This window comes from Ceratotherium simum, chromosome 18, assembly GCF_057802395.1.
Source record: "Ceratotherium simum simum isolate JZ-2026a chromosome 18, ASM5780239v1, whole genome shotgun sequence".
In the NCBI taxonomy this organism is placed as follows: domain Eukaryota; kingdom Metazoa; phylum Chordata; class Mammalia; order Perissodactyla; family Rhinocerotidae; genus Ceratotherium; species Ceratotherium simum.
This window is the reverse complement of record NC_141917.1, coordinates 57,961,661-57,983,397: the sequence shown is the minus strand read 5'-3', so window position 1 is coordinate 57,983,397 and position 21,737 is coordinate 57,961,661. Positions and strand designations below refer to the sequence as shown.

The window sequence follows — 21,737 nt, the reverse complement described above, 5'->3', positions numbered from 1 at the left end:
CCTCAGACCCAGGGCTGTTCCTTCCTCCTGGAGGCCCCTCTGCAGCCTCATCTTCCTCCCCTTGGAGCTCCTCCAGCCCCAACCCCAGGGGAAATTTGACTCACACCAAATTAGGAATCATTGGCAATAATCTGTCATGTGGAAGAAGGATCATCGATCTAGATGAACTTATTCACACACTCAGTGTCCTAGTCAGTATGGGATGCTATAACAAAAATACCATAGACTGGGTTCTTTATTTATATTTTTGCTGAGGAAGAGTCACCATGAGCTAACATCCATGCCAGTCTTCCTCTATTTTGTATGTTGGTCACCCCCACAGCATTGCTGCTGATGAGTGGTGTAGGTCTGTGTCCAGGAGCCGAACCCAGGCTACCGGAGAGGAGCTCACTAAACTTAACCACTAGGTGGTGGGGCAGGCCCCTAGACAGGGCACTTTTGGGTTTGTGTGTGTGTGTGTGTGTGTGTGTGTGTGTGTGTGTGTGAGAAAGATCAGCCCTGAGCTAAGATCTGATGCCAATCCTCCTCATTTTTGCTGAGGAAGATTGGCCCTGGGTTAACATCTGTGCCCATCATCCTCTACTTTTTATATGGGACGCTGCCACAGCATGGCTTGACAAACAGTGCGTCAATGTGCACCCGGGATCCGCCCCTGCAAACCATCAGGCCGCCGAAGTGGAGCACACACACTTAGCCACTGCGCCACTGGGCTGTCCATAGACTGGGCACTTTTAACAACAGAAATGCATTTCCCTTTCCCTTGCCTTCGCTCACTCCACTTCCGCTCTTCCTAGGCAGTCCTGCCTCAGGCAGCTCCAAATCTGCAATGCATCGTGTTGCCTCAGGACCCCAACGCCCACCTGGCAGCTCTTCTTCCACATCTCAAAGGCACTGGGGGTGTCTACAGATGACTGGCTGTCTCCGCCCCCCCCTCGCCCCCCCCCCCCCCCCGCTCCTACAAGGTTCTGGCTCCAGGAGCAGCAGCAGCACCCTTAGAGCAGGCAAGCCCAAAGCCTGAGTTGGCCCCCTTTCTCTCACCTCCCACAGGCCCCACACCTCCATATAAACCTACCTACCCTAACCCTGTAGACATGTCTTCGTTGGACCCTGATTTCAAGCCCCTGATATGGTGGGCCTGAGCCCACCTCTTAGCCAACTTGTGACAGGCGTTTCGTCTGAGCATGTCTGCATATGGCTCCACATCTTACACAGTCTGTCCACGCCTGATCACACGCAGTGCTGACCAGGGACAGTGAGCGGGACCCAGGGTTTGATGGTGCCCACGCTCCTTGCCCGCAATACTGGAGTCTCCTCCAACCACCTTTGGTCTTCCTCTCCTCTGAGAGCATCTTCTGAGCCACATGTGTGTCTTCTTGAAGCCCACCATTCCCAGGAGGCAGATACAAACATCATGGTTCAGGTCTGACCCCAAAGGCCAAGGTCTGCAGCACCGTTTCCTTTGAGCTCCCTTGCCAGACCCCCCCTCCACCCATGTTTCTCTGGGTGGCTTTCCCACTCTTGTCCAGAGCCTGCGACAATTATGTACTTGAAACTGCAGCACAGACACTATCTTCTTTTTTCATTGAACACTTCCTTTTTCATATTGCTACATAATCCTCATAATGACCATCTTTAACAGCTAAAGGTCCATCAATGCATCATTATTTCCTTGACCTTCTCTAAATGCTGGACATTTCCATTTCCTTTCAGGTTCTCCTACTGCAACCACTGTTGCAATGAACATCTTCAAACATACAACTGCTTTCTCTCATTTCTTCCTTAGGAATAAATCCCCAGGTGTTAAACTCTTTCCAAGGGTTCAAATGCTTTCATGGCAACTGGTACTGCCTCAACTGTTTTTAACTCCTTGCGCGCACAATGCAATGATCCCGTTGCCAAGAGGAGGAAGAAAGCAAACGGTCAAGGAGAGGTGGGCCCGCCTATTTGGCAAAACTGCACACAGGTGTCAAGGTTGTTAGCCTGCCCTTGTCATCCATCCATTGACTCTGCATGGATATGGCAGGGTGTCTCCAGATGTGACAGCCAGCAGGAGAAGGAAAGAGGACCCAGAGCAGACAACCCTCCAGGTCTGGCACTGAGGCCACCTCCTTGAACAGACACATAGAGAGAAGAACTGGGCCCCCCCCACCTGGCTCTAACTCGGAGACTGCTGGGGAGACAGGTGCATACCAATGCAACTGCCACTTTACCTGGGGAGGGCTATGACATCCTTGCAGGGGCACAACAGCACATGACTAGGGAGGTTCCTGGGCAGCTGGGCAGGCCAGCAGGCTCGAAGTGGAAGTGGTAGGAGCAGATCTACCCCTTTCCCACATCACTCTCTTGCACCTCTCCAAAATCAAATGGGGCAAAAGAACCCGGCGTGGGGTTTCTGGAGACTTCTCTGGGTGTCCTGGGCAAAGTGAGGCCCTGGACGGGGCACCACGGCTTGCTGTTCCCTCCTGTCTGCCCCGCCTCTCAGCCTGTGGCCCTTGCGTGCTGCACCGCGACACAACCCCAAACCTGGAAACAACTCACCAGGAGCTGGACCAGCCCTAGGCATTTCAGATTCAAACATTACAAGAGGATGGCAACCCCACCATGCAGTCTGCATCCTGTACACCAGGCACCAAGAGGCTGGCCCTTTTGTGCCCACTCGGTGGAGGACGTCAGAGGGTAACAAGCACCCCCCAGGACCACAAGGACAGCAAGTGTGGGCCCCTGAGTGCGTCCAGTAGACATGGCCCAGACGGTGGCAGCACCCAGGTCTTTCTTCAGGAGCTCCAGGTACTTTTAGAACCTTCACACAGTATGTGAGCCACAGCCTGGGATGAAACACCAGCCGTCGTTGCTGTCTCTGTGCCCAGCACTGCTGGCTGGCGACCACAATCGCAATTCAGAACAGCCCAGGAGGCCAGTCTAATTCTCCCCATTTCACAGATGAGGAGAGGGAGGATCTGAACCCACACCTGTCTGACTCCAAAACTAAGGGTTCCAGTGCTGCTACATTATATACTGGCTAACAAATTCTCCAACATTTCCACTTTTTGCTGCCTATTTTGGCAGTCTATTTCTTTGGAGGCAAGAAGTCAGCTTCCCACTGTTGTTTAATGCTGTCGTAATACTTAAGATCAAAAATTGGAAACAACCAACTAAGACAACTACTAGTGGGCAAGCGTTAGGACAAGCTCATTTTCAAAAATCAACATTGGAAAACGCCCGAGAAAGCACACTCAAATGCCTGCCCTGGGCTTGCCCTCACCTGTCCTGGCTCCCACTGGCACACAGTGGTGCCCCCGACTCTGTGGGCTGCCTGGTGCCTCTCAGCCATTGTTGGCCCCGTGTTTCTGCCGTGTCACTGCATGGCCACTTTCTAAGGCTGTTTTCAAGCTGCCTCCTTGGAGCTCCCAGAGCCCAGGCCTGTTCCACGCCCAGGCTGGTCCAAACACAGACTGCCCCTCGGGCTCAGGTCCCATGTGGGTTCTGGGGACATGATGATGATGCCTCAGCCTGCCTCCTGCACATCCCTCATCACCCTCATGAATTGAGCAGTACCTGCTGATAGTACACCCTGCTTGGGGGTCCAGAACGTTTTTCTCGTTCCCAACACGGCAAATAAAATCCACGAAACCTGTTGCCATTGAGAAGTCACATCAACAATTAACACCCCCTGCACACCCTCCAACGGCTGCTGAACCACGTAAGTTGCATCGCGTTGGCCAACAGCCCTGGGGCTGCTTAAGAGCTGGACACCTAGCCTGCCACTCTGCCACCCAATGGGTCCACAGCCCCCAGGCCATCTACAACACAAAAGAAGCAGACCTCACTTCGAACACCAGTGTGCCAGGCCCACAGAGCTGTGCTCCTCATCTGTACTAAGCATTAGGACTAACTGTAAGGGAGAAAATGTGCTATGACAAACACGTCAAATCTAATGAGTTCAGCAGTAGCTGAAAACTGGGGTAATGTTCCTGAATACAAATCTAACGGCTACAACATATAACACAAAAGTCATAAAAAATACAGTACACTTACTTGGAAAACAACTGATTCCAAATCCCGGGTCCCACTCCAACTTCGCAAGCCCCCTACAAGGGAGACATATCCCCAGACAGGTCCTGGAGGCCCCAAGCTCCCCTGGGCCCTGCAGTGGGAAGAAGCCTGGGAAGAGATTGCCAGGCAGGCCAAGGTTCCAAACGCCACCTGAACTTTTCCTTTTACACTTTGTCCCAGTTTACTCTTGTCCTAAGCAATAGTATCTGGGCTTGGGGGAGCGGGTTATATTTTTTCTAGTACCGTTAAAATAAATGCATAGCTATCAAAAGAAAACATGTTCGCCTCCAAACCCGTAAAGCCCTTTTCCACAGCAAGCAATACGGATCCCGCGGCCCACAGCCTTTGCTCTATTTACTGGTGGCCTCTTCAATCCACAGATGAGCTTGAGTCTCTGTCCCTCCAAAACAGATGAGACGCATCTCACAAAATGAAATCTCGTCAATGTGACGCGAGGTGTTTCCGGGCCCTGCAGGAAGCAGATGTGTAGGACTGCAGCAGCAGCTGGAGGTAAGAGCAGGACCATGCTTCCCTAAATGCTATTTTTTCTGACTCCAAACCCCACATTAAGGTGGTGGGGGGGGGGCAGGGAAAACCCCTGAGACACTGCTGCGTTTCTACCTCTGCCGAGCTCCTGACCAGGGGACCTTCTCACTCCTCCATTACTCTAGGACTTTCAGTGAGGCCTCCTCCGGCATTCCTCCGACCCCCATTCAGTGCCTGCTATGTGCCAGATCCTGCACAGGGTGTGTGTGTGTGTTGGGTGGAGGGATAGTCCTCAAGCCCTGGCTCACAGAGTCCCACCCTGGTGGTGGAGACAGGCAAATGCACCAGAACTCTGGGGAAGGCACTGCAGAGAGGCAACAGGCCAAGCCAGTGTGGGGCTCATGAGGGAAGAATGGGGGTCAGAACCGCAGGCCCACACAGACAAGGGATGAGGGGAGGCCCCTAGCTCGCTCACTCGGCAAGGTTCTGAGCACGGACTTCCTGTGGATCACCATGTTTCACCCACTCTAAGATGCACCAGTATACCATCGACCACTAAGACAGACAAATGGTGCCAAGTAGGAGACACAGCCTGACCCCAGAGACATTGAAGTTTGACTGAAAAGGACATCTCGCTCTTTCTCACAGCCACTCTGAGTGCTCAAAGGTGGGCAGAGGCACATGGTCTCCCTCCCTCACACCCAGCACATCGTCTGAAACCGGATGCTGTCCCCAACTGTCCCCTCCCGTCCCCCCGGGGCAAGGGCAGCAGCTGCCACACCTGAATGCCACATCTCCCTGCCCAGCCTGCCCCCAGCCCCACTAGCAGCAACCTTTTCTGGGGTTGAAAAACAGCCCTGCGGCCCTCGCAGAAGTAGCCTCAGCACGCCTGAGCTCCTAGGCAGTCCTTCTGCCTGGACTGCCCTCCCTCGAGTGGCCCTGAAAGCCCCCCTCTTGCCCGCCCCATCCACCTCATCCACCGGCATTCCTTTGCTCCTCTCCTGGCAAGAACCACTACACACTGGCACCCTGTCACCATGCTCCTGCCCACACAGCACTATGGCTGACAGGCACTGCATGTGCAGATGAACAGGGCAGCCTAAGGAGGGAGGGGCTGGACCTGGAACCAGAACCTCCTGCTGTAAGGTCATGAGCAAGTCACCTCCCTGAGTCACTTCTATGTCTCTAAAGTATGGATGGCAATCACTCCCCCATGGGACTGTGTGAGAATCTGCCTGGCACATGGTCAAGTGCTGGCCAGCTGGAGGTCCCGATCTGTGCAATGTGAGTCATCACCATCATCGCCTCTCAGGGCTACCACTACACCAGACATGATCCTGAGTGCTCCAGGGCACCAGACTTCAGAAATTTGCCCACTGGTGAAGAGCAGGGCCCTAACACTGGCTGCACAAACACGCTCATGGCGTCCCTGAGGCTCTCTCCCCAGGCTCAGCCCAGGAGGCCTCCTGGACCCAATGCCAGTTCCACCTGCACTTGCCCTCACACACCTAACCTCAGCTTTCGAGAAAGGCGGGCAGGGGGGCTGCAGCTTCAGGGAAGCTCTCTGGCCCAGTGAGGCTCCAGCCAGTGCTGACAGGGCGCCATGCTTAGAGTGTGACGCTGCCTCTGGTCTCCATCTTTCGAGCACCAGCCCTGAGCAGAGCTGTGGAGGCTGCCTGCTCTGCCCGCCTGCAGGGGGTGCCCATGCAAGTTGCTCCTCCATATCTGCCACTGTGAAAACCAGCACTCCACACTTCCACTGTCTGACAGACCCTCCCGAGCAGACACTCAGTGAAGAACAGCACACAAATCTTCAAAAAGCATTGTTTTATCAGCAAAACTCAGGAAGCCAGCTCCCTGATAATGAAACGGCTCCTCTCTGGAATACTATGTTGAATACTATGTTGCAGTTAAAGGAATGAATGAGACTCATATGTAACAAGAACAGAGAGCCAAGACAAGCTGAGGGAAATGAGCTGGCTGCAAAATGACAGACTTGTGTGTCAGAATTCATTGAAAAACAACGCACAGTGTTTTGGCATGTATCTCTACATGCACAGAGACGTCCTCCAGACTGAACTCATGACAGTGGTTCTCACCAGAGGGACAGAAGAAACTCTATCAATGACAGAGGCCAAAAGGGCCTTAGCTGTAACTCAAACATTTAAATTTTTAAAGGAGGAGGATGTATTTATTGCTTGTGTACTGACAGCTCAGTGAGAAATATAAGGAAAGAAAACATTCTAGGCAGAGGACACGGCAAAGGAAGGCCCAAGGGTGCAGCCACACGTGGATGTGTAGGCGGGAGCAGGCCCCCAGGCTCTGGGGAGACCGTGGGTTGCCGGAGTTGGTTCTGCAGAAGGGACTGCATCCAGGGCCATCAGCTTTCAAACAAAGACACTGGGTGTGGAAGGTGACCCTAGGCCTGGTTTGCTGGATCACATGTTTACACCTGGTGCCCAGGGTAATTTTTAACAGTGCCTCGTTCACTCTAAAAGTGGCCTGGTCTGGATGATATGACATATAGTCGTCCTGGCTATAGGGACAGGGAGGGAATCACAGCTAGGCCTCCTGACACACCCCACACCACCATCTGCCACATTTACTGTGACCACATGCTGTGCCACTGCTGTAAGCACACTGTCCCACAGAGTCCTAGAGCTGCAATGGGGTGGGGCATTTTACAGATTTGGAAACTGAGACTCAGAAATTAGATTCATGCTCAAGGTGACACAGCCCACACACACAGATGCAGGCTAAAGGCCATGATGACCATGTGAATAAAAAAAAGAAATGGATGTAAAACAGACAGAGAGACTCAGGAGCCTGCCTCCACGGGGAGGCACAGGAAACTCCACTAGCCTTTGACGGCACCCGTCTGCAGCCCACAGCAGCTGAGATTCTGTAGGGCAGGTAGGGCTGGCCAGGCTGTCCCCACACAGTGAGAGGAGCAGGAGGGACTGGCATAAGGGCACCATGCCAGGAGGTGGCACCTCCAAATTGCCAAGGCCAGGAGTGGACTCCCCATGCTGGTGCTAGTTGGCGCTAATGGAAAGGAGGTGAACAGTGGGCGGGAGACACGGTGTGATCAAAGCAGAGGGGAGGAAGAGGGCAGGTGGAAGATGCCCAGGGAGAAGGGTACCGGCGCCAGATCTCACAGCGCTGGGAAGGAAGGAGCAAAAGGGCTCGTCCTGCCAAGGGAAGCCCCTGGAAAGAAAGAGGTGAAGGCACCCTTAGTAACAAAGCACCTTTGCACATTTGTTTTACTGAACTCCCCGCAAATCTGTCATTCAGCTAGGCCAACTCTCCTCCTTCCTTCCTCACCTCCCTCAAACACACACTATTTCACTTCCGCCTCCCTGCAAAGGGATGGGCATCAGATCACCAGCCTACCAGGCAGCTCTGAGAGAGTGGACCTGCAGCTCCACCTCGCCTTTAACGGATCCCTCGGACTCCACACGCTTGGACCTGCCTGGGCGCGGTGTGTCAGGACACTGCAACGGGTTAGCCTTTCTAGGACTATTATTTCCCTACTCCCTACAAGATCAGCTATGGGACGGCTTTTGGTCTGGGTCCCCAAAAGTGCAAACGCCTTCGCCTAATTAGGAATGAAACAAGTCTGCATGCGAGGTCAGTCCTTCCACCTCATGGGCCGAACAGTGCGACTCTCAGTAAAGCAGCGATGCTGGCCCCACGGCCAGCAGGGGAGAGAACATTGAGACTCTGGACTCCCTGAAGACTGTCTGACCCGGTACACAAGGCCCACACCGTCAGCGCAAAGCAGCCTCAAGATGCAGTGGGTGTGGATTTCATTCTTTCCTTTTCGTGGGGAGTAGAAACAAATATGGTATTAGCCATGCTGAAACCCAGAGCAACTTTTACAGCCCAGTGATGAAGTCAGCAACAGAGACTCCAAGATCTGGGAGGAGAAAGCAGCCAGAAGATAGAGCTGCTTGTTTCCAACGGGGGAGGAAGCCCTGCACACACCAAGAGGGAAGGCTTGTCTCTATTATCAGGAAAACTTTGGACATGGGAGCCCAAACCCATCCAGACTGCACATTGCAACTGCTGCAGCCAGCAGAGAACAGACACAAGAGTTCATTCGGCAGCTGTTTACCAGGAAAACAAAAATGTGCATGTGCTGAAGAGGAAGTCAGGGAGCAAAGGGAGCTGGCGGGACGTATATTCATGTGAGGGAAGGTGGGCAACAGACAAGTGAACAGAACAAGGTGACCACACTGAAAGCTATGAGAAAATGAATACTGTGGCACGGTAGAGGAAGCCTTCCTCCCAACTACTGGACCAGGAGAGGTGGTTACCGGAGCCCCAGAGAGAACTAGGGCGGTGAAGGATCTGGAACAGAGTGCTGCCCACCCCCCACTCCCCACCTTCAGGGCTGCTGGCTCATCGTGAATGAGAGGCTCCGAGGGGCTCTGAGCATGGCCTCCAAGACACTCGAACCAAGAGAATTGTCCCAGTAGCCAGCTGCAAAGGCACTGATGCCATCTTGGACTAGGGGACTGTGGCCTGCAGCCCAGATCTCCATCTGCACACATACCAATACTTCTGCTCTTCTGAGGCTGCTGTGCCCTGCAGCCAGGGTCTAAGGGGTAGGGACTCAACCCAGGAGGGTGCTGGAACAAGCTCACACCAGCCCATGAGAGCCCGTGGTGAAACTTTCAAGAATCCTGGGAGCCACCCATTAAACACAGCCACTGTTAAAAATGCAGTGATAGAAACTTACACTAAGTTACATTGAAAACAAAGGTGATTGGGCCGGCCCCGTGGCTTAGCAGTTAAGTGCGCGCGCTCCGCTGCTTGCGGCCCAGGTTTGGATCCCGGGCGCGCACCGACGCACTGCTTCTCCGGCCATGCTGAGGCCGCGTCCCACGTACAGCAACTAGAAGGATGTGCAGCTATGGCAGACAGCTATCTACTGGGGCTTTGGGAGAAAAATAAATAAATAAAATCTTTAAAAAAAAAGAAAACAAAGGTGATGACATACTCAAAATTCTTCACTTCCTACTTACTTTCCCACATTTACTATTATCTTGGTTTTGGGGTTTATTCATGATTATTGTATCCCCGTGGTGAGAACAGTGTGCTGTGGAGGCATCTCTCCTCAACTCCATTTTCAGCGATATCATGTTAGGGGCTTGAAATCAGCCACGGTGAAAGTATTTATACCATAGAAATTGGCAAACACTATGAATCAAGGCTTTGATTTATCGTCAGGTTGGTGGGCTCTCGACCAGGAGTCTGCAGACTTCTGGGTCGTATCCAGCCCAATGCCTGTTTTTGTAAATAAAGGGTTTTTTAATTTCAATTTTATCTATCTTTTGTTGAGGTCAAATTCACATAACATAAAATTAACCATGTAAATAAAGTTTTATTGGAATATAGGCACATTTATTCATTTAATATTGTCTATGGCTGCTTTTGTGCTATAAATAAAGGCAGAGTTGCGACACACCGTATGGCCCACAAAGCCAAAAATATTTACTATCTGGCCCTTTACAGAAATAGTGAGCCATCCCCTGGGATTTAAGACTTAAGAAGTGATGGAGAAAATGCTAATAATGCAGATTAAACTTAAAAGTGTGTCATGCCCACAGCCATTAGGAATAGCACAAACAACTGAGAAAATATTCTTTCAATATTTGAAAACTATTTCCACTGCAGCAAACACATCACTTGACTCATTAACGTAAACAAAATTATCAATCAATATCCATGTAAGAACTACACTCGTAAGTCGACTACAGATACAAAAGTTCAGCAAAAATCAATGAGAGCAGTCTGTGAGAAACAACTGGCTACATGGAACTGACACAGAGGGTTGTGTATTTCATTATTTGTAAATTGTATACTACCTATTCTTTGTATCAGTAAAATTTATAAACTTCTGTATGTATGTATATGCACACTTTCTTTCCTGGAGAGCCAGTTGTCAAACATTTACTGGCATACCACGTAGAGTAAATTAGAGTTCTTTGCTATGTCAAAGTAGTTGAGATAAGGTTTGAATGAAACTAAAATTCATTGGCATTACTGTATTTCAACATTACATATAATGAAAAGAGGGAAGAATCTGGATTCTTTATATATGCCAACTCTTGTCAATTACTATTGGATGTTTACTAAATAATGGTTCTAAACTTGAACATCTCCACATGCAAACAATTTCTCCACAGTGACTATCCAAGTCAAGCAAAAAAATCCAACCTAACCAGTTATGTTCATGGACACAGTGCTCCCTTTTATAAAAATCAATAATGTTATTTGGAAAGTCAATACAAGTTCAATATTTAATACGTTCCCTAACACTTTATACTTCATTTTTCTTATAATTATACTGAAGAAATGTAACGCTTGTGTTTTTCCCTCCAGTCCCACTTCCAGTTTCCCATGGCACTGTCTGGATGCTGCTATTTCTTAAGTGTGCCGTGACATGAAAGAGTCTGGAGGCAGTGTGACAGCAGGGAGGGGATAGGGCTCTTTATAATGGGCGGCCAGGAGAGGCCTGAAGGAGTCTGATGGTTACAGATCTGGGGAGGGGGCCTGGCCAGTCATGAATAAGAGGAGTATAAATTGATGTGAGAAAGGAAAGAAAGGTCCAAGTCATATAGCACCTGTAGATTATGACAATAAGGAGTGGTGACATCTATTCTAAGCACAAAGGATCTTAAGCAACAGAGTGGTGTGACCTGATATGAGTTTGGCAGGTGTAAGAGGGAAGTGTTCCAAGAGGGAGATGGCCAGGCTTAGACTCAGAGATGGTGGAAAGAGGATGAATGGAGAATATATACTTTGGCCATAGAGCCACTAGGTCTTACAGATGGACTGGACACGGTAAGGTGGGAGGAAAGCAGGACAGGTGAATGACTCCAGGAGCTGAACACAGCCATGGGATGGCTCCACTGAGTTCACACAGGGCCTCTCTATTCAGGTGGCTGGACCCCAGTCCTCCACGAGCATGAAGAACAGGACTGGCGGACCTGACTGCAGCAAAGTGTGGCACACCCCTGCTCTGAACCTCCCGGAGACGCGTGAGAGAGGAAATCACCCTCTCCTCTCCGCTGGTTGCAGTACATGGAGGCCCCGCGATCCATTCCACATCTGACTGCTCTCCACAGTTCTTGAGTGCTCTTCAGGCCAATGCAGTCTACTTTTATTTTCATCTTTTTACTGTTTAATTGAAAAGACAATGGGGTATAGGAAAAACGAAAACTGCTCCTACTGCCCCAAAACAAGTGCTTCCCATTTTACCCAAAGTTCTAGTTTTTGTGCCTTTCCTGGTTGTGCTCAGCTGACAAAAATGCTCCCTTTCTTCATCATGGCTAGGCTTGTCCATTTTCCTACAGAGCCTTCAGGCGCGTACTTCACGGCTCTATGCTATTTGACTCTGTGGATGCACGTGTTTCCTAATCTTCTCCCATAACGTTTAACTAATAACATTAACAATGATTATTGCGTATTTCCATTAACATGGTTGTTAAAAATCATCATGTATCAGGCTGGCCCCGTGGCTTAGCGGTTAGGTGCACGCGCTACGCTCCTGGCGGCCTGGGTTCGGATCCCGGGCGCGCACCGATGCACCGCTTCTCCGGCCACACTGAGGCCGCGTCCCACATACAGCAACTAGAAGGATGTGCAGCTATGACATACAACTATCTACTGGGGCTTTGGGGGAAAATAAATAAATAATTAAATAAAATTATAAAAAATCATCATGTATCTGTAAATATATTAATTTCCAAGAGTAAAATGACTAGATTAAAGGACGTGAACAGAGCTATGCCTCTTGCTACATAAATACTTTCCATAAGGGTGAAGTATGAAGTAGCTCCTGGATCCCGCCAGCAGGGTGGTGAGGGAGATAGGCTAGGAGGTATAAAATAGCAACAGGCCAGCTTAATGCCCAGTTCTGACTACCTACCAATGCCATTCTTCCCACATGTTTGAGGACAAGGTGTTATTTTCTTATTATTAATTACATCAACCTTTCTCTTTCTGGTGATGTCTCTGAGATCTCACCATTGTTAGTTCTGAGTCTGTTCTCCATTCAGAAAGGACACTGCTTCCTAAAGGCAGTTGCCCCCAAATGGATTTTGACCACCTCCATCTGCCACCGCAGTGCAGAGGGGTCCGGAATAGTTCAGGCAGGTTTTAAGCCTGATTGGGAGTTCCCACCCAGCACCTCTTCCAAAGAACTGTGCCTTTCCTTCTACAAGGCTGAGATTTTGTTCTACAACCAATTTCTTCCTGCTTTCCCCCCAGGGAGCTTTTAGAAATGTGTAAAATTATGCAATGTTGTCTGGTAACTGCTCACTGCTCACACTAAAGAGAAGACTATCTTTGAGAAACAACAGCATCTGTGAAAACCAAAGTTAAATACCTACAAACTCACCCAGGGGGATAACTGCCCTGCCTTTACCCCCGGAAAAGTGGGGAGGGGGCTATATGTGTTCAGTGCCTACCATGTACCCAGCAGTTTCCCTTCGGGCAATATCGACCCTTCAGCAGGGTAGGGCTTGTCCTTACTTTATAGACAACAGTAAATTTGACAGATTGACAGCAAACACTTGATGTGATTTGTCCAAGAACCAAAATCTCAGAGACAGAGCTGTAGAGATTTGAACCCAGGTCTAACTCCAAAACCCTTGCATATGAAATACTTTTTTTCCTTTCCTTCTTTCTGTCTGTCCATCTGTCCATCTTTCTTTTTATTTGGGGGGGGGAGGCTCAGAGGATTTCTAGTCGGTTGTTAATCGCATTCATCAACCTACACTTAAGATATGAGAAGAAGGCTTTCTTCACAAGACCAGACCTCACGAATGGAGCTGAAATGGCTCCGAGGCTCCAGAAACATCGGAGAAACCAGAGCTGTCTGGCTGGGGAAGGGCTGGGAGCCCCTTCATGCATCCCCATGCCAGCCCTTGCACAACCTCCTCCCCCACGTCCCATGTGGAACAAGACAGCACCACCTGAGCTCTCACCCAAAGCACAACTAATCCCAGGCCCTAGAAGTGCGCTGTCTGATTCAGGTGGGCATTAGAAGTAAATCGAAATTCATAACTCAGTCCCAGCCATACATTTAGGTGCTCATTATCTACACGTGACTCACAGCCACCATTCTGACCAGTGCAGATAGAGACCATCTCCATCAGCACGCAGCACTCTGGAAGGAAGAGCTCCGCAGGGATTCTTGCACCCCTCTCCTCTCTGCAGTGGGCGCACTGCTGCCTCATGATGAGAGCAAAAGCCCTGAGGTCAGCTGTGTGGTGACCAGCTACTTACCCTCACTAAACCTCAGCCTCATCTATAAAATGGGGCAATACCTGGCACATACTGAGCACACATTAGGAGTTGATGCTGTGGTCCTCCTAATCATTATGGCCCAAGGATAAAGGCCCTGAGGGGAGATAACCCTTATGAAGATGATACCAAAAGACACTGAGCAGTTGATCTGTTAAGTACAGTCGGTCACTAGATTGAATGAGATCCAGCCCCTCCAGGCTGAACTCCACCTACAGGTCTATTGCCCACTGATAGGATTACAATCCCCTTTCAGCTCCGTCCAGTTGCATGGCCTTGGGCAAGGACAACCTCTCTCACTCTTCTTCACCTGTAACAGAGATAGTACCAGCTCCCCCATGGTCATCTTGGTGACTAAACAGAAGCCAGGCACTGTACCAGGCACCCGACATGCTCAGCCCCTCAGGACAACAGCACCAGGTGATGGCACCAATAGCCCCATGTCACAGATGAAGAGACTGAGGCTCAGGGACATTAAGTGATTTGCCCCGAGGCCACCCAAGTACAAGCAACGGAACAGGACCTGAAGCTGCTGCTCTCACAGCACAGCTGGGGTTCAGGGTTCAGTATCCCTTGCTAGGGGGAGTCCTGGCCCAGGCCTGGCCTGTGGGAGGGAGGAGGCCCGTGCACTCCTGTGGGGCTGGGCCAGAGGGGTTTGCCACGCCACTGAGGTGGGCTAAGCAAGTGCTGCAACACCTAGAGTTGCCCACCCCGCCCCTTTCCTGTGTCCCGTTGCCAGCCTCTAGAAGCCCTGGACTCCCTAGAACTGAGCGACACACATGGGGCAGGCTCAGCGCCCAAGGGCTGACCATACCACAGTGGCTCCAAGAGAACCCAAGCACCACAGGAGGACCCTAAAGGGCTGAGGTCCAGAGAGGGCCAAGCAGCCATTGCAGGAGCTAAGGCGTCCTCCAGGGAACCAGCTACCCAACCCCACTACTCGTGAGTGAGCAGCTGCTCTGCCCAGGCCCCACCAAACCTGAGCTCTTACCCCAAACCCAACTCAGTCCTCCCAGGGTAGGCACTACTTGTGCTCATCCACAGCTTGACATCAGAGATGGACCCGCATTCATTCATAAACTAGTTACTAACCCTAACAGAATGAACGGGCTCACTATGCACAGGCAAGAAAAGAACCAAGGGGGTGGGGGGGCGGGCACCACAGGCATGTCAGACAGGTTAAAGGTGCTGTGGGAAAGATCAGACCAGGATGCCAGGAACAGGCAGGAGACAGTGCTCCTGGGACAGCTGGCACTGGCCTTTCTGGAGGAGACCCCCTCGGCCCAGAGCCCAGAGAGGCAGATAGAAAGGGAAGGAAAGAGGGAGGGAGGGCCATCTAGGTTGGGGTGCACAAGCAGGTCAGGAGCAGGCAGGGAGAGCACACCTGAGCTGGTGGCTGAGGCACAACGTGCTTGGCTGATTCTGTCTACACTCTCTTGACTGCAAGAGACAGAAAAGCCATCTCAAATGGGCTTCATCAAGAAAAGAAGCCACTGGCTCACCTAGCTGAAAAGTTCAGGGCAGGGCTCACCTTGGGCCAGCCAGGCCATGGTAACTTAGTCCTCCCCACACTTCTGGGCTGGTCTCACTCTTGGGCAGGCCGTCCGCAGGCAGCAGACCCCAGCGGCAACCTGCTCATACCCTCTCCCATTCAAGTTTCCCCCAATTACCCCAGCAAAGGGCTAAAACTTGCACAGGCTTTGATTGGGTCACAGGCCCACCCTTGAACCAATCACTGGCCAGGAAGATGCAGCCCCATGATTGGCTAGTCCCTAGTCACTAACCATCCAATGGGCACGGACCAGAGAGAGGGAAGGGCAGGAAGGGAATGGGAGCTGGATGGGCTACCCACCACCAAGCCTGTGAACTGTTAGCTACCACGCATGTCAGCACCCAGGACGCTTCAGGTCCAGGGCCACGTCCCATTCGCCCCATTCTCAACAGCCTTCCTAAGCAGTGTATGCACATTCTCCTGAGAAAACTAATGCTGCAAACCTAAGCTCATCCAAGGCTGCATGGTGAAGAGCAGAGTCAAGATTCAACTCAGTTCTGCCCAACGACAAAGCCCATTTTCCACCCACAGAAAGACTGTCTTCTCCAGTATATGTCACCTAAAAAACTCAGCCTTTTTCCAGTCAGCCATTCGGCCCCAACAGATGAGATGCAACATCCCAGTCCGTGTTTTCAGGCACTCACTCTGTGGCCAGTAGGGAGGAGAGAGCAGGAGGCAGGAGACTGGCTGGTAAGCGACTGTGCTAGACGTCCGTGGAGATCCCATTGGCAGGAAGGGGGTTACCATGGGTGTGGGACCCCAGGGCTACTCTGAGTAGCCCACGGCAACACCAGATACAAGTGATACAAAGCAGCACGTCAAAGGCAGGAGGAAAGAAGGTGCATCCGCTTTGGACTGGGCTGCTCGCACATCTAAGACAGCAGTCAGCTGGAGAGCTAGGGTCCAGGCGCTGCTGAAGCCATGGTTCTGAGACCCCTGGGGAAAGCCTTGAAGGCAGACGGGCTGAACAGTGCAGGGCAGAGCCAAATGCTCAGGAGAAAGAGGCACTGCGTGTAGGGGGTCTAGAGAGAATGGACAGGCTGATACAGCAAGGTGCAAAGGCCCTGGAGGATGATGGGCACTGCTCAGTGTTGGGCCTCAGGCCTCGTTCATTCCTGCGGGGGTGCATTTCAGTGCTGACCCTGTGGTGGGCACCGAGGAGAGCATGGTGACCCAGGAAGAGAGCCTGGAGTGACAAACACAAGTGCATCCTTGTGCCCAAGGTCAGCTCATCTTACAAAGCAGATGATGCCCCTTCCTACTTCCCAATTTGGGGGAGCCCACCACCGGACAGGATAGAAAACCATGTCCACTGTACTCCTAACAGAGGAGCATCAATCCCAGGGCAATGAGCAGGTGTCCACTCCCCTAACTCCGAGTGGAGCTGAAAAGCAGGTTCACCAGAAACCCTAAGACAGCTCCGATCCCCACCCCAGATGAGGGCCCTCACCATTTTCATCCTGCCACATAGGAAGGCTACAGCAGTCCGGAGCACCTGTGGCTTGTGTCTGCACAGCAGACCCTGCTTCTGCAAGCTCCTCCCCGACTTCCTGCGGGCACTGCCATTTTCTTACGAGGCCCCTTCACCCCACCGCCGGGCTGAGTGGAGTGCTTCTCCAGGAGCTTCCGCACTGGAAGCAAGTGAGAGAATTCCTTCGTCTTCAGTGGCCTAGCCTTCAAGAAGTCACAATCCAGAGCTGCTGTGTTTCCCATCACGTGGAAGAAGTCTATACACAAGACAGACAGGCAGGCAGACACACAAACAAACACACACAGTGCCGAGGATAAAAAACAGAACATACAGTTTCCCTCTCAGTTCTCCCATCTCAATTTCAATCCCAAACAGCAGGCTGACTCAGTGATGGGAGGAGGGGGAAAGGTTGCAAGCAAAAGCAGCAGAGCTCACAAAACACCTGGAGGGTGATGCTTCTGCCCTTTGGTGAAAGCTGGGCTCTTGCACTCAGAAGCAGCACTGGCTTGTCGACCAGCCTTCAAAGTGAGAACTTTAAATGCTTGAGAAGCTCCTTTAAAATAGAAGTGAAAGTGAAATACCCATTCACAAACCTTTTCTGCTCCGATTGCGCCTAAAATTTAACGTAGTCCACTTCTGTCACTGCCAGGCTGCCAGCATCCAGCAAAGAGGGAACAGACCTCACCAACTTCAGGTCTTGCTGAGAGACCCTTATAAACACAGGGAGGGAAAAATGGAGGAGGCCACAAAGATCACCTGACCCCATCCCTCTCAGTTAATCAAAGGGGAAGAAGCCAGGCCCGGAAATGCAGGTACCAGTTTCCGGTTACCCAGCTTAACCAGAGGGAGGGGACAGACAAGAGGAAATGGGCAGGACAATCAGATGCGACTAGACCTCCCAGTCCCCATCCAGGGCCTGTCAGTGCCTCTGAGCCAAGAGGACAGACATCTGGGGAACTCGGCTCTTGCCCGGGTCATGGGCGCTGCCTCCTCATGACTACAGGGGGCCTGGGTGGGTCTGGGCCTCCTGGACTGTGCCACTTCCCCCTGCCTGGGTGGGGTCCAGGAGGTACTGCTGCACAGGAGAGATGATGGGGACTGGAGAAGCAGCAGTGCTGTGACAGGCTCTCCTGAAGTCCTCCTCAGCCCAGGATGGGCTCAGAAGCTGCAACCTGACACCCTGTAACAGTAAGGTACCCAAGTGTGACTCCAGGCAAATCAGAGTCTGTGGGGTCAACCAGGAGGAGTGGGTACTCAGAACCCCATGCTGCAACCTCACACTATCCAAACCAGCATTGCTTACTCCGGACCTTACATTTCAGTTACGCCCATTCTATCATCTGGACCCAAGTCTCCCAGGCCCAGCACTAAGGCCAACTACATGATGGCACTTTCACATTAAAGAGGTCATGAAACCAGCACGCACCAGGGGACACTGTCAGCTTGCTCCCTGTCCCACTACCCCCTTCTCCCATCAACAGGACTCTGATGTTTCCTGGAGGCATCCCCTTTATTCTGGGTCTGGCTGGGTGGAACTAACACCATGCCCAGGTTTAGGGGTCAACCAACCAACATAGCCTGCCAATTCCATCAAAGAGAAGGCAAAGGAAATGTCTGCTGGGGCCTCTGGTAAAGAGTCACCGTCTCTTTCTCCCCTTGGATGATGGTCAATGAGGGTAAATCCTGAAGGTCCAGGGGCTGGGGGGAAGACACCCCACTGTGTGAAGGTAACACCACAAAAGGCAGAACAGAGAGATGGAGCAAAGCCAGGTCCTCACCTAAGAACAGACCCACCTCTGAGTCTTTGAGTGACACGAGACAATCAGCACCCTTGTTTAAGCGCCTGTCAGGAGCACAGTGCTCCCCTCCCTCTGGGGGAGACCAGCCAACAGAATTAGTAAAGGAAGTAGAAGACAGGTGCTCTGCTGGCAACTACCTAACCGAACACTTGAAGGAAACAACGTGAAACAATCAGCGGAAAGAGTACATGGCTATTTTACACACCTACACGTCAGTGTCACGTGACCCCCTCAGACAGCACTAAAAAGCCAGCCTGACAACTGCTTGCCCAGCACACATGCAAGATGCACTGAGGGGGTAAATAAAGTTGGGAAGTGTCTACCGGAAGTGACTTCTGGGAGGGCTGGCCTTAAGAAACTACCTCAAGTTAGCTACCTTGGGGATCACCTGGGGGAAAGAGGATGTGGCCACCGCCCCACACTCCAACCAGAGCTGGGCCAGGGATCGGATGGCAAGAGGGGTCAAGAGAGCTAAGCTGGAATGGCAGGGAGGGGATATCAAAATAAGTCATCTAGGGTACAAGAACCACCCAGCCCCCAGTGTGTGCAGGCAGACCCACCAGCTTGGTGGGTCAGAAGGCTGCCCTGAGCCAAGTATGACCAGAGGTGTGGGTAAGGGATGGAGATGAAGGCAGGAGCAGGGCAGTGGGGCCACCAGCACCTGGAGGATGGCTGCTAGGCCACCTTCTGGGCTCTCAATGTGAGCCATGGTCCTGCATATCTACTCCTCCATCAGTAACTCACCTGACTGCTGACACCTGCACCCCAGCACCTCCTGCCACAGAATCAAGGCCAGCCATCTATGAAATTCCTCTAGGCACACAGCAGACGAGTGACTGGGATCTCCAGAGCAGCCATAAGGCTGCCCCACCACAGGGTGTAGCCTGGAGAAAGCATCACCCACTTTCTGGCCCTGACGAATGAAACCCAGGGGAAAGGGGTGTCCAGGAAGGGTCTGGTTTGTCACACGACCAAAAGAGGCCAAAGGGTCCCAAAGCATCATTTGAACAGTATCTCCAGGGACCATGAACAGGCAGGGATCTAAGACAAGAGCCATCCTTTCTCTGTCAGGGGTGAAAAATGCCTGAAACAAAAAGGAACAAATGCCTCTTGCCTTCTCCTCAGCCAGTTCAAGAGAAAGCATAAAGCATTTTAGGTACAACTCTCCTCCCGCCTTGCATAAAAAGAGCCCACAGATGAATCTGGTGAAAAGATCCAGACCCAGGCAGGAGAGTGAAGTGCCTGCCTTGTACCCATGTTGCTCTCTCAGGTGACATGGAAGGCAATGGCAGGTGGGTGAAGACTAGGGGGTGGGTTCCAATCCCAGCACAATCCCTTCCAGCAGTGTGCCCCCTAAGCCTCAGTTTCCACATGAGCACCTGCCTCCCTGGGTTGCTGTACAGATTAAGGGAGTTTTGAACACATGCTAAGTGCTGAAAAGTGCCAGCATCCAGTACCTGCTCAGTAAGTGCTGACAGCCAGTTCCTAAGATCAGCCCTCTTCACAGGAAGATCAACAAGCATCTGAGCACCCACCTGCTGTGGAAGTTTTAGATACATGGGGAGCAACGCATGCTCCGCTACTAAGGAGCTTGCAATCCCATTGAAAACTCGATCCACAAGACCTGTTATCAACCGGAATGCAGGGTTTTTAAGTTATGTATGGTGCCGGAGGGAGACTGTCTTGGATTAAAACAGGAAAGGTTTCTAGAAAAGGGAGAGCAGTAGGGCTGACAGGGGGCCCCAAACAGCGGTGATGCAGAGGGTCCGATCCTAGGTGTCACACACATACAACTAAGATCAGCTTGCAGATTTCAGCAGATGCTATTTTGATGACATGACATAACTTCATTTCAAAGCATCACTAGATTAGGAGTAGCTTCTGTCCTTGAACTTTCTCAAAAAACAGCTACTCAAAGTACATTTGTCATTATGTGGAAGTTCCTGAATGTTTCTGATCATAAAAATGGATCCTGACACGCAAAAAGGTTAGCAGCCACTAGGCTAGAAGATTTTAAGGAAGGAAAGGTTGTAGAAACTGGGAGGAAATAGAAATTAAAAACACTTTGTGTTTGTGAGGTTGCATCTCAGATGTACTGGGGCTCACCTTTCACGCTGGGCACTGCTTATGTGGGAGGCAGGCGATTGGTGTCATTAAGCCCACTGGCTTCTGAGCCAACCAGCACTGGGTTTGGGCCCAGAGCTTCCAATAGCCTCCTCTGCGAGACTGGACAGATCACTTAATCTCTGCCCTCCTCTCAAATGAAGATGGAGCATCCACCCCTAGGAATAGTTCAGGGAACCAACTGGGATCCAAAGTGCTCCACACCATACCTCACACCTGCTAAGTGCTCAGGAAACGGCAGCTGTTCCTGTTACAGCCTCCAGTGGATGAATACAGGAAACTTCGTGGCAGCCGCAGGAACATTCGAAGGCTTTTAACCATCACCTGACATGACCCTTCTTTTTAATGGGCTCCACACAATCACAGAACCTCCAGGAACTCAAAGGTCAGGAGTCTACGGGTCCAGAAGGAGGGCCTGGACGTCTCTGCACACCCACCTGGCATGGGGGCCCTGGACTGTCTCTAGCCAGCTCTGCCAATAATCAAGAGCTCCCCTGAGCGCAGCAGAGCCCACCTCCCAGGAACTCCTTGCATTCCCCCTCCTAAGTTTGCCTCCGAAGGCCACACAGAGCAAATGGAACCCCAGGGATACAACAGCACTTCGAATACTTAAAACCAGCCCCCAGGCCCTCAAAGAGCCTGACACCTGCCCCCTTCCCATCCCATTGCTGAGAGGGCAAACCATCCAAGGATTTGCCAGCTATTCCGCCAAACTCTCCATTCCCTCAGGTCAGAGACAACCAAGAACTGACTTCCCGCACCTGACTGTAAAACTTTTCATTCTGAAAACTCAAATGATGAAGTATTCTAGACAGCCACTTCACGTTCTTAAGAATTCTGAACTATCTTTGAGTAAGACATGAAGAACTGTTCCACCTGGCCCTAACAGCTGTCACCCCGACCACTGTTCCCCCACCCCACCCGAGATCACCCA

General features: G+C 51.5%; 1 protein-coding gene across 7 annotated transcripts in view; it reads right to left on the bottom strand.

Annotated features, from left to right (window-relative positions):
- The window catches only part of MED26 (mediator complex subunit 26), a 51,520-nt gene that overhangs the window by 23,849 nt on the left and 5,934 nt on the right, over positions 1-21,737 (bottom strand). The window contains exons 1-2 of one of the 7 annotated variants that reach the window (XM_087443642.1): positions 17,474-21,663; positions 15,389-17,136 (exon numbers count right to left, since the gene is read on the bottom strand). The exons of 4 other annotated variants lie outside the window; for them this stretch is intronic. The gene's annotated coding sequence lies outside the window, so the exon portion shown is untranslated. Of the gene's footprint in view, positions 1-15,388; positions 17,451-17,473; positions 21,664-21,737 lie in introns of those variants that run through there. 2 more of the 7 variants (XM_087443641.1, XM_087443640.1) reach the window with 2 other exon arrangements.